Source organism: Meriones unguiculatus, chromosome 7 (assembly GCF_030254825.1).
Source record: "Meriones unguiculatus strain TT.TT164.6M chromosome 7, Bangor_MerUng_6.1, whole genome shotgun sequence".
Taxonomy (NCBI): domain Eukaryota; kingdom Metazoa; phylum Chordata; class Mammalia; order Rodentia; family Muridae; genus Meriones; species Meriones unguiculatus.
Window position 1 is genome coordinate 63,950,695 of NC_083355.1, and position 13,199 is coordinate 63,963,893.

The 13,199-nt window shown below is 37.8% G+C and overlaps 1 pseudogene; it reads left to right on the forward strand.

Moving 5' to 3' along the window:
* The first annotated feature begins 213 nt into the window (after window positions 1-213).
* Window positions 214-6,504, forward strand: LOC110563437 (large ribosomal subunit protein uL15-like; annotated as a pseudogene).
* The last annotated feature ends 6,695 nt before the right edge of the window (window positions 6,505-13,199 follow it).

Consider the following 13,199-nt stretch of genomic DNA (forward strand, 5'->3'; position numbering starts at 1 on the left):
CTAGGACAGGCATTTTATAAACTCTCCTCACATTTACCAGTTCATAATGAAGAATAATATTCCAATCATGTTAGGGGTCACCTTGTCCATTTATATTAAAATTCTAATTTGCTCTGGGCCTAGGAACCTATAGACCTAAGCAGTAGATGAAATAATTCTCAGTGCAGTAAAATAATTTCATTGAAAAGACATTATTCTTCCTGACCTGTTCTCATGAGGACTTCAAGAAGAGGCTCTGTTCCCATGGTGATCATTAGGACTGTGCAGATCCTGCATTCCATCATTTGGGGTATGTGGTGGCATAGCTCTTCCCTGCTACTTCACAGATGGGCATGGCCAGGTGGATGTCCTTTAGCCAACAAACCATGACTAAAATTAGATAGACCCTCTGACTAGAAGTGGTAGGAGACAATGAGCCATACACAAAGCACTTGTCCCCTACCTTTTAAGTGTGGAAGTTCATGGTGAGATGGTGAGATATGGATTCTCAGGACTGCAATGACTCATTGAAATAGATGACTCACAACAGCCATTTATCATAAAGAAATATTTATCAGAAATAACTCTGATGGTGGGAAAGCACTGAGAGTCAGTGGTTGCTTTGTTACTTCAACAAATTTATGTTATCCTGACTTAATAATCCGATAAATTTCCAAAAGTCCACTCATAAAGTAGGTATAATACATCGATTTAAAATCTTACACAGTAATAAGTAACAGTAAATCAAAAAAGGCTGTCTTAAACTCTGGCAAGTACAGGACATAGTAGAATAACATTGACAGGTATTGAAAGGGTCTAAAGGAGTAATTCAAACAATTAGTCTTGGCTGTCACACTTGGAAATACTTATAACATGTATTCCATAAGTAAGTCAAATGGCAAAATAGATTACCTTAGAAGTGCTCTCAGATTTTCATGTATGTTTGATTTCTATGAGTCCACATGGTTTCCTTCTATAAAGTATCTCTATGTGCTGCTATCATTAAATCTTTTTGCCACTGTGTCACCTTCATAGTTCAGAAACCATAATAGATTCTTAATATTTTTAATAAAAAATCAAACTCTTTGACCTGCCCTATGCATATATTTCCCAGCACAGTCCAGTGTATGTCTCTGTCATTTTCACCCCACCCTGACTGGACTGCCTCCTCACCCCATACACCTACATTCCTTCAAATGCCCTCCAATAAATACAGTCCCTAGATTCTTGAACTATTTGTGTTACATTTGTGTAGTATGTGAATTGGTATTTGGTAATAGGTAATTTTTATTTATTATTGTGTATGCATGTCTGCTTTCCTGTCCCATTCAGGTTACACCACTGACTCCCCAAGGTAAGCAATCTGTCTTCAGCTGCCTGGCCAACTACTCTGCCTACACTGTACAGTGTTACAAATGTTCACTTGCTTTCATTCTTGACAATAGCAGCAAGGAATGAAAAAAATGTACCAATGCAGAAAGTAATAAACAAGACAAAAAAATCTTCTAAATTACCTAAAAGCAAAATCTTGTTGATGGCTCTTTAAGAACTGAGTACCTCCTTTTTATAAGTTCCCTCTTCCAAATAAAAACAAGGCCTGAATCCCGAGAGGATCTCTATGTATACAGAACAAAATTAAAGTACATGTGTGGATTTGCTCAGATGTGAAAGCCTAGGATTTCTGAGAAAAAATGGAACTCACTGAGCAAGAATGGGGTGTACTGCTTAAGAACTAGTAAAGCATAGGCTGAATGTACCATTATTAACTCCCAAGCAGCCTTAAAGTGGGAAGTGCAGGGAGCCCCACACAGTCCCAGCACATAGCTCCTAGGAGACTCACAGCTCAGTGAACTGGATCAAAAGGTCCACTCCCAACCTTTCTGCAAGGACAAATCAGATCACAGCTCTGCTCACAGAAGACCCGGGGTGAGTGTATTGTGTAGCTAACTTCTTGGCCCCGAGGTAATAAGTGGCCATGAGATAAAATCCCCAAGCTGTGTGCTTCATCATTCCGGAAACTTGCCATGACTTGGCATTTAAGGAAATATTGATTTGAATACTAGTTACACATGGTCAAAAAGATATTCTGTAGATCTATTTTCTTATATGCCTATAACTGTTTAAATGTTAAGAAACCATTTTAAAATGTATCGTTACAATTAAATGTGTGCAGATAATAGACCCTTCTCTTTATCTAATTGAAACAAATTTATATAGAGATCTAGAAGAAAAATTATAGCCTAAAGGAATTGCAAAATGGGAAGTAATTGTACTCCAAATTCTATAAGTGGCAGTGTGTTTATTTCATGCTGATAAATTTCTAATGGGTCCAGGCTCTTTAACATATTTTTTACATTGAAGGTCTAAGTCCTTATCTATAATTTCACTTCCCTCCACCCAAAATAAATTTACTAATCCATTTTCAAAGCATTTTATGGTCACAAAAAGCAAAAATGAAATTTATCACTTACCACCAAACTAACTTCTGATATGACTACTTTGAATCTCTGTATTAACTAACATCCATAGCACCAAGATGCTTCCTTGAGAAGGATTGATAGTGGACTTATATGCTTGTGTGTGTGTGTGTGTGTGTGTGTGTGTGTGTGTGTGTGTTAGAAGACAGTTTGATATTATGTCCTTTTAGCATTTTAACAATAAAAGGTTCACACAGGACTTAATAGCTCCTCATACAAGTGTTCTTGGCCAGATTAACAATACAACACATGAATTTCATCTTCTTGAGGAGGCCTTAAAATCATTCAAAAACTGGTTGGCCATACTCAAAACATCCATGTTACTATTGCACCCATGAGCACATTTCATAGTCCTTAGGGTTCACATCAGGGTAAGAAGAGTGCTAGTGACTTTTCTCCCATGGTGGCCTATATAATACCTTCCAGTAGTATGAAATTTGGTCAGGGTGAAAGTATCCAGGTCAGTGCCAAATGATTTATCCATATTTCTTGACCAAAGTATGTGGTGTCTTCAGCACATAATGTTACCTCCAAGATCTTGTACACAACCAAGACCATGGCAATGGCCTTGTATTCTTTGAGGGTCTCCAGGACGCCCCTTGACTAACAACTTTGAGCGGAGGTATCCCCCACTTGAAACTGCATAAATTATAGAGAACAAGTGTCTGTAGAGTACACAGACATAAATGGGACACCTATATCACCCCTTTCTCCACAAGGCTTAGGGATCATCACAGAAAAAGAAGAAAAAATTATGCCAGAGCTCAGAAGGACTGTGTTTTGGATATGACACTGCTAGTGTGCTCTTGATCTTATAGCAATTGTGATTATCTGCATAAGACTTTCGCAAGATCAAGTGGGTTACTTAAAGAAGAAAAAGGAAATGAAGTTTGGGGAACATGAAGAGGATCTGGAATGAGCTGGAAGGGATAAGGAGGTGAGTCTGATTAAAATACATTGAATACATGTATGAAAATTGCAACAAATTATTAAAATGTTGCATTTTTAAGAGAAAATATCTGGCTTCATTAAGTGTTTACCACTCTAGAGGCAATGGGGCCTGGGAGAATAAAAGCAATAAATGAGGCAGACTAAAGTTTTACACAATAGCCAACTTTAGTCAGAGCCTCAGACTGTTTATACTCTGAGGGTTAAGAAGAGTCATGTAATTAAAGTGTACAATCATACCAGCAAGCCATATATGGAGCACAAGCTGTACAGTGCAAACTATAGCAAAAACATGTTTTTCTATAGAGCCATACAAATACTACTAACTACTTACAATGAATAATCTGACGTAAACTCACTTCTATTTGTTACACCTGGGAGGAACACAAAAGCATAATACAATAACAATTCTGTGTTTTTGGAGAAACTGAAATCACAAAACTCATCTTGGTTTCTTAGAGTTTTCTTGTTAGCACTCAGAAATCTCCTCACATGACTCCATTCTTCAGCTGGGTGGCTGCAATTAAGTAAATCACATTTGATGATTGTGAGAATATGATAAACCCTTAAATATACAGAAATAATATGAATGTAATTTATGTAAATTAAATTACAAATATTTGAAATTTTACAGTAGTTATCAATTCACGAAGAAACTACACAACTAGAAAGCTCATCTTAAGGAAACAATCTGAAGTTGTTAGAGGTCTGCATAAGATGTTTTGCTGCATTACACCTTTAATCAGAGAAAAATCTAAATGACTTTAACAGTTCATTATGTCCATGCAAAACAATCATCTCAGAAACACCAAGAGACAGTTTATTCTGGAGACAAAGATGAGTGACCACAGCCCAGAAATCAGCTTGACCCAAATACCATGTTCCAAAACGAAAATGTTTTGTGAAGGCATTGGAGTACAGAAAAGATAAGATCATAAACCAGGATGTAAAAATACACTGGAGGGAGCATCAGGTAGGTGGGTTACAGTCAAGTGGGGATATCCTGGCCATAGTCTTCTGATAGTGTCTCACAACAGTGCTTAGCTCTAGGGTTGGTGAAAGCTAGTGGTCTGTCAGTCCTTTCCAAAAGGTTTTGCCTGATAATCACTGACAGGAAGATGGCTGATGAATAGCTACTAAAGGCAGCTCCAGATAACTGGCTTTAGATCTGTGACATTTCAGCTTTCTAGGACCACTCAGTCCTGATTACTTGGCCTTGTAGAATCTTTAATTCTTTTCTGTAAACTGCTCAGAACAACATATAACTATTTAAAATTTCAAAAATTGCTAATGACTTGGGGGAATGACACAATGTTACAAATATAAGCTAGTCACATGATACACATTGATTAAGTAATGAAGTGTGTTGGATTTACATTCACACTTAGTTTCTGTACTATTGAACAGAATAACTTTCTGTTTTCTGTGTTAGAATCAATGTTGTTTAATTTCTGCATTTATTTAATTTTTCTTTGTAGCGACAAATTGTTTCTACTTTGCATATTTGAAAACCTCTAACTGGTTACTTGGAGTGGGGACGTGCACTTTTCTCCCAGATGGCTGGTGACTTATCAGAGGGTCATCATGTGAGTGCTACTGTTTTCTACAGCATCGTAAAATGATTAGGTAGAAACTTTAATGTATTCTAATAACCAAAGTCCTAATTTACAACATCTACCATGTTTTAAATATTCAGACATCTGTTGCAGTTACATTGCGATTGCAAAGATACATTTCTTGCTTATTTGGCAAGCACTACAAATATATCTGTTATTTACAAGCTTGTTGCCTCATCTATCAAGATTGCTCAGAGCAGATAGCATTTAGTGACTAAGACTTAGCAATGAATGATAAAAAAGAAAAATGGTTCCAGCCATAGTTATGTTAATGCAGGAATGCCAACTGTAAAATACAAGAACTCTGTCAGGAAAGCATTTCCTTAAATACATTTCACCAAATACAGTCAGTGAAGTTATCCTTGTTCTGGGCTCTGTGCCCCAACCATCGGACGATCAACACCACCACTATGGCCACCATCACTTCCATCACCACCATCACCACTACCTCTCTATTGGTACCCTACCAAGTTTCAAATTAAACTGAGACCTCTAGAAACCTGAACAGACCATAGCATAGTAAAGCACACTGGAAAATTACAATGGGGAAAGAAAATACTCTGAGTATTAAATTCTATTAGTTTAGGCCCTCTCACATGTTTCCCCAGGTATGTTTTTGAGTGTTTGGGTTGGGGTTTGGTTTGCCACTCTTTTTGTCTTTTCTGTGTGAAAACCCTCACACGGCAGCACCTCCCTAAGAATAACTGGGGCTAAGATAACAGTGTCAGAGACCGCTTTTCAGAGCTCCTTCCTTTTAAAGAATCCTTCCGAAAATTTGTATAATTCTGCTTTCTCATGAGGGTCCCTTACATGATTACATAAACTAGAGTAATAATTTTATATTGAGAAAAACTACGTGTAGGGAAATAGCGATGAGACAGGAAAAAAAAAAAAAAGGACATGGAATAACTGTCGATTTTCGTGTCACCAGGCTCATTTAGAGTCATAAGCCCACCACCCCTTTAAAGCAATAAGGCCCGCCCCCTCCCTGCTTCCTCGCGAGACTTTGCGAGCTCCTCCCTCTTTCCTTTCTGCTGCGGCCATCTCGTCCAGACTGAGGGAGACACGGAAACCCCGGGGCCACGTACACAACGGTCACAGCTGCATTGGTAAGCACCGCAAACACACAGGATGACATGACGTGGGAATGCTGAAGACATGCATCACTACAAGATCAACTTCGACAAATACTTTGGGAAAGTTGGTATGAGTCATTACCACTTAAAGAGGAACCAGAGCTTATGCCCAACTGTCAACCTGGTTAAACTGTGTACACTGGTCAGTGAGCAGACATGGGTCAGTGCTGCCAAAAAAACAAGACTGGAGTTGCCTCCTTCATTGATGTTGTGCCATCGGGCTACTACGAAGTTTTGGGGAAGCGCAAGCTCCTTAAGCAGCCTGTCATCGTGAAGGCCAAATTCTTCAGCACAAGAGCTGAAGAAAAGATTATGGGTATTGGAGGTGCCTGTGTCCTGGTGGACTAAAGCCACCCAGGCAGGTTAATTAAATGCTAACAATTTTCCTTGGGAAAAAAAAAAAAAAGAAGAAAAAATTTTGATAAGTAAAAATAAGTAAAAATATGTTTATCAGCAGTTTGGCCAAACAAGGGGAAAAAAAAAAAGACTTACTAGCTTTTTCCACATTTTCTGTAGCAGTGTTCTAATTTTACCAAAAGACGAAGCAAAAACCAGGAAATGTGAAGAGAGTAATGTAAGTTGCCAGAGCTCTGTGAAATCTCCTCCTGGGAGTTAAGTTCTCTGGCTATCACCAGAGCTTAAACATTTGCTTAGGATACGCGGGGACATTTTAATTACTTGGGGTCCTACGAACACAAGGGTCTCTTTGGAATCTCCTCTTCTGTCAGGGTGATTACAACAGCACATGGGAAATATCACCTCATTATCCAGGAATATTCACTTGGGAAAACTTTATCCCAAAGTGTGCAAGCATACACTGCAACTACCAAGCCATCTTTCCAGCCCAATGACATTTTAATATTTTAAGAATTTAAATATGATGTTAAAGGAAGACGTGTTAAGGATGAAGATGAGACACACTTGGAGCCAGGTGTTAGCGTCTCAAGAACGAGTCATACTTTCTGTCTTTACAGCATTTATTTGCGAGATTTGGATGCTGTATGAAGTTGTCATTTTCAAAGTTCTGCTAAGGAATTTAAATGAGTTCACAGGCTGGTTTCTGGGGGGCATCTTGACAGAATTCCAATTGATAAGGTAAAGCTTTAGAACACTGGGGTAAAGGAAGTAGGATTATTATTAATTATTATTATTATTATCTTCACTGTAAACGGAGTTAATAATTTTGTTTGGTAGTGGGATAATTTCCAGAAATTATCTGGGTAGATTAACAGCACACTTAAAGGTTGTGGCTTAAATGAAAATGTCCCCCATAGGCTCAAATGTTTGAATACTTGGGCCCTAGTTGGTGTTGTTGTTTGGGTGGGTTGAGAAGGTGTTGCTTTGTGGGAGGAAGATGGGGGCAGGCTTTGATATTTCAAAGAGCATCATCATCATTCCATTCTCTCTGCTTCATGATTCTTTTTGCTTCATGGTTTAATTTGATGCTCAGGGTGGGTGCTTGACTGTTACCATATTTCCCTGCTGTGGTGGTGGCAGACTCTTGCTCCTCTGGAACCATAAGTCTAATGAAACACTTTTTTTTTTCTATAAGTTGCCTGGGTCATGGTTTCATATTACAGCAATAGAAAAGTAGATGTTATATAGGTCATATAGGGTTAGGTTATAAGCATGGTCTTGCTATTTAGAATACATTATATTTATATAAGAAGGAATAGTGTCTCTATGTGAACAACATTTATCGAAAATGTTGTTAATTTTGCTGGAATTCTGAATTCTCAATCTGACAAAAAGCAACAAGCAGTCTCCAGAATGAGAGGTACCTTTATCTTCCTGTGTCCCCATAATTTTTTCTGTCTTTATGTCCTATCACTCTCAAAGCAGGTGAAGAGGGAGCTCGATCAAGAGATCAACAACTCAGTCCTCATGTGAAAGATGAGCTGGAGTGTCTGGGTAGGGAGGTTCCACTCTTCTAAAGAATAGGGGAAGAAATGGGATGGGACTGGGAGGATAGGAGGGAGAGGCCTACGATCGAGATGTAAATTAAATTAATTAATAAAAAAGAAAGAAGGAAACAAAAGCGAGAAAGAGAAACTACTTCTTTTTCACTGGGGTTATGAGGTCTGTTTAAATTTCTTAGCTGATCTTGATTGAACTTTAGTACGTGATACGTATCAAGAAAATTATCTGTTGATTTTATATTTTCCAGTTTAGTGGAGTACATGATTTTAAAGCATGTCCTTATGATTCTCTAGATTTTCTTAGTGTCTGTTATTATATTCTCCTTTCTATTTCTACTTTTTGTTGATTTGTACATAGTCTCTCAGCCTTTTAGTTAATTTGGGTTAGGGTTTGGCAATCTTACTGATTTTCTCAAAGAACCAACTGTTTCATTAATTCTTTGTATTGTTTTTGTGTGTTTGTTTCTATTTTATTGATTTCAGCCCTGAGTTTGATTATTTCTTGCCATCTAATACTTTAAGGTCTCTTCTTTTTCTTCTAGAGCTTTGAGGTGTGCTGTTATGTTACTAGTATGAGACCTCATTTTTAAATAAAGGCATTTTATGCTATGAACTTGCCTCTTAGAACCACTTTCATTGAGTCCCGTAAGTCTGGGTATTTTGTATAGTCACTTCAGTTCTAGAAAGTTTTAGATTTCTGTCTTGACCCATTTTTCATTCAGTAGTGAGTTGTTCAGTTTCCATGAGTTTGTAAGCTGTCTGCTGTTTCTGTTGTTGACATCCAGTTTTAATCTATGGTGGTCTAATAGGGTCTGTTAGGGTGGTGTGATAGCATCCACTGGAGATTAGTTCAGTTTTTCTGTATCTGCTGAGACTTGTGTCTGAGTATGTGGTCAATTTTGGAAAAAGAACCATGAGCTCCTGAAAAGTTATATTCTTTTGTGTCTGGGTGAAATTTTCTGCAAATACCTGTTAGGTATATTTAGTTTAAAATATCAGTTAGCTTCCAGCATTTCTCTGTTTAGGCTTTGTCTAGGTGACCTATTTTAGTAAGAGTAGGGTATAGAAGTCTCCCACTATCAGCATGTGAAAAATCAATATGTGATTTAAGCTGTAATAATATTTCTTTTACAAACTTGGGTGCCCTTATGTTTAGGGCATAACTGTTAAGAATTGCAATGTCCTTTTGGTGAATTTTTCCTTTGATGAGTATGTATTCTCATTTTCTATCTCTTCTAACTATTTTTGGCTTGAAGCCTATTTTGTCAGATATTCAAATGGCTACAACAGGTCCATTTATTTAGGTCCATTTGCTTAGCATACCTTTTCTATCATTTTACACTGAGATATCTAGCCTTGATATTAACATGTGTTTCTTGAATGCAGCAAATAGTGAATCCTGTTTTTGCAGCCATTTTGCTAGTCTGTGTCTTTTTATTGGATAATTGAGACCATTGAGGTTGAGAGGTATCCATGAAGAGCACCATCTGCTGATGCCTGTTATTTTATTGTTGTTGTTGTGGTGATGGTGTTGGGTGGGTAGACATGCGTGCATTTTTGCATGTGTGCAATCGAGCATGTGTGCATACATGCATGTGTGCATTTGTGTGTGTCTCTGTGTATTTGTCCTCTTTGTTCTTGATGATCTGGAGTTACTTATTCCTTGTGCTTTCATGAGTATGGTTATGTTAATCCCACAGATTCAATGAAAAAGACTACCAACCCAAATCTTGACCAAATTAAGTAAAGCAAGCAGTTAATTAAAGCAAGCTTTTTTTTTTTTTAAATTTGTGTACATGGTATGTCTTTATGTAACAATGGGGTTCAAGAGATCAGCATTGGATATGAGTAAGATAAGCTCTTTTATGATCCAGGAGTAGGATGTTTTCAAATGGGGGATTTGGCAGGCAAACAGGTGGGGTTACAGAAGCAGAACATAATCATAACAAGTTGGTCATAGTAACAACAACAAAAAAATGGTTGCAAGTGGTCATAATAACCTTTTGAAACAAAGGCATGGTTGACGTTTCCTGGAACAGACAATACAGAACCATTTGTAGTTAAGGTTACAGGTGGAACACAGCCCAATTCTTGAGAACAGATTTAATCATAAACAGGAATGAATCTAGTTTGTCTTTACTACAATATGGCTTTCACGCCTAAAATGGAGGCAGCTAGTTCATCAGTTAACCTCTTTTCTAACATCTTCTTTGGTCCTGGACTTATAGGTTAGATGTTGCTTAAATTTGGTTTTATTGGGGGCTGGAGAGATGGCTCAGAGGTTAAGAGCACTAGCTGTACTTCCTGAGTCCAATTCTCAGCAACCACATGGTGGCTCACAACCATCAATAGTGAGATATGCTGACTTTTTCTGGCATGCAGGCACACATGCAGGCAGAATACTATATAAATAATAAATAAATAAAATTTGGTTTTATAGTGGCTTTGTTTATATTTTACATTTTTGTCGTGTTTTCTCCATCTATTGTGATTGAAAGTATTGCTGCATATAGTAATTTGGACTGGCATTTGTGGTCTCTTAGAGTCTTTAACTTTGGGTCCAGGAGCTCTGTCTTCTAGTATCTCCACTGAGAAACCAAGTGTTACTCCAAAATACCTGTCTTTATATATTACTTGGTCATTTTCCCTTGCAGCTTTTAATATTCTTTCTTCATTCTGTATGCAAATGAAGAAATGTGCTAAGGGGACATTCCTTTCTAGTCCAGTCTGCTTGGTGTTCTATATGCTTCTTGAATTTTAATGGGCATCTCCTTCTTTAGGTTAGGAGATTTTTCTTCTATAATTTTGTTGAAAATATGCTCTGTGCCTTTGACTGAGTTTCTTCTCCTTCCTCTATTTCTATCATTACTAGATTTGGTCTTTACATACTTTCCTGGATTTTCTGGGTATTTTGTGCCAAGTTTTTTTTTTTTTAATAGATTTAACACTTTTTTTTTTGAGCAGGGTATACATTTCTTCTACGGTGTCTTCAATGCCTGATATTCTCTCTTCCATCTCTTATATTCTGTTGGTGAGTCTTGTTTCTAAGGTTCCTGTCCAAGTTCCTGGATTTCTGATTTTCAGCTTTACCTCAGGTTGGATTTTCTTAATTGATTTTATTTCCACTTTCAAGTCCTCCATTATTTTATTCATCTCTTTCCACTGTTTGTGATTTCACAGATTTCTTAAATGGATTTATTCATATCTTCTTTAAGACCCGGCATCATATTCATAAAGGTTATTTTAAGGCCTTTTCCTTTTGTTATTCAGTTTTTGTTTGTTTGTTTGTTTGTTTGAGACAGGGTTTTTCTGTGTCCAATCCAGGATTGGCCGTTCTGGATTCACTCTGTAGACCAGACTGGCCTCAAACTCACAGAGATCCACCTGCCTCTGCCTCTGCCTCTCCACTCACTGCTGGGATTACAGGTGTGCACCACCGTGCCCAGCTGGCCTTGTCTTATGATTCAGGTATGTTACAGTACTAGGAGCCTACTGTGGTGGGGTTATTGAGCTCTAGTGGAGACATGTTGTCCTGGCTATTATTGACTGTGTTTTCACAATGGCTTCCAGGCATCTGGATTTGGGAAGATTGCAGTTGTGAGTACTGGTACCTGGTCTTGTCTTTGTTTGGTGGATAATTTGTTTCTCGGTTTCTATTGCCCTTTCTGGTTCTTAGGAGGATGTGGTGTCTGTGTGTTACTTGATAGGAAATTCTTCTGGGGTCCTGAGAAGTGTGGCCATTGGGGGTTCCAGGTAAATATGTTTCTAGATATTGGGAGATGACACTTAGGAATGGGGTTGGGCTAGAAGGAGAGTATTGAGGGGTGTACAGAAGGAAGGAAAGCAAAGTGTTCCACCAGGATCTAAGATCTGAAGCCAGTATACATTCTTTGACAGCCTACTTGCTTTTCTCTTCTGGCAGGCTTGGCTTGCAGGTTCCCAGAGAATGTCTGATGGAGTTGGGGGGCAGGGGTAAAGCAATGGGTTGGGGGATGGAAATTGTAGGGGGATGGAGGAACATCTATGATCCACTGGAGATGGGAACAGAAAGTGGAAAGAAAATGTGGCACATGGTCTGTAACAAAGCTGGGAATAAGACTGGAAGGAGAAGAGGGGGAAGTAAAGACCTGCAGTTAGCCTACCTGCTTCTCCAGCTGAATTTTATAAAATCTTTTTATCGTACTGCATTGACAGATTTGATAATTTTGCTACTATTTATTTATATTGGTAGATTACGTAATCCTGCAACTATTTGCATTGGTGGATTATGTAATTCTGCCACTATTTATTACAGGAACTCCTTAAGTGAGTATTTAAAGTGGGGTGGAGCTTCACAAGGGTTCCTTGACCCTCACAACTTTGTTTACTGAGGATGTATGGACAGAGTGAGCCAGACTTGCTGCTTGCATAGAACTTTGATCTTTACATCAGACATTCTTGAGTAAACATAACTGTGAGTGGAGCCTGTAGTTTTAATTTCTCTATCTGTACTCAGGAGTGTGTACTTGAGATTTTCAAATCATCCTCAGAATAATTCAAAATAGTTCTCAGCAATTTTATTAGTTAGGAGAAGTTAAGTATGCAGCTAAAAAGAAAAATCAAAATCAATAAAATATGTGAATTTGGAATGGTAAGCTTTATTTGGGGAAAACAGAAACATGATGAAAAATTATAAACAAGTTATAACAAATTTTCCCCACATTTCCCGCAAAAGTATTCTCTAATCTTAATATTTCCTCTCCTCCCTGTCAGTTATGCTCAACTTTTATGTGCTTCTTTTCTGCACATATAGTTTTTCATATATGTATACATATGATATAAACACTCTCAAAATTAATAGACACAAAATTCGATAAAACTCTCAACTGTATATTTCCATTTTTAGTCATCTGCTTCACACTTTGAATGTTAACCTCTCCCAGAACCCAGCAGCAGAACACAGGCTTGGGAAAGAGTGTGAATTATGATATGCACAATGAAACAAAACATTTAAAATTCAGTTGTTGTCAAAGTCAAAAATTGTAGTGTTGTGTCTATACCACTTTAATTTTATAAAAGCCTGGCTCATAGCAACAATACAGCTGGACCAATGGTACAGTTGTCACTAGTTCCTGGATCAGGCTT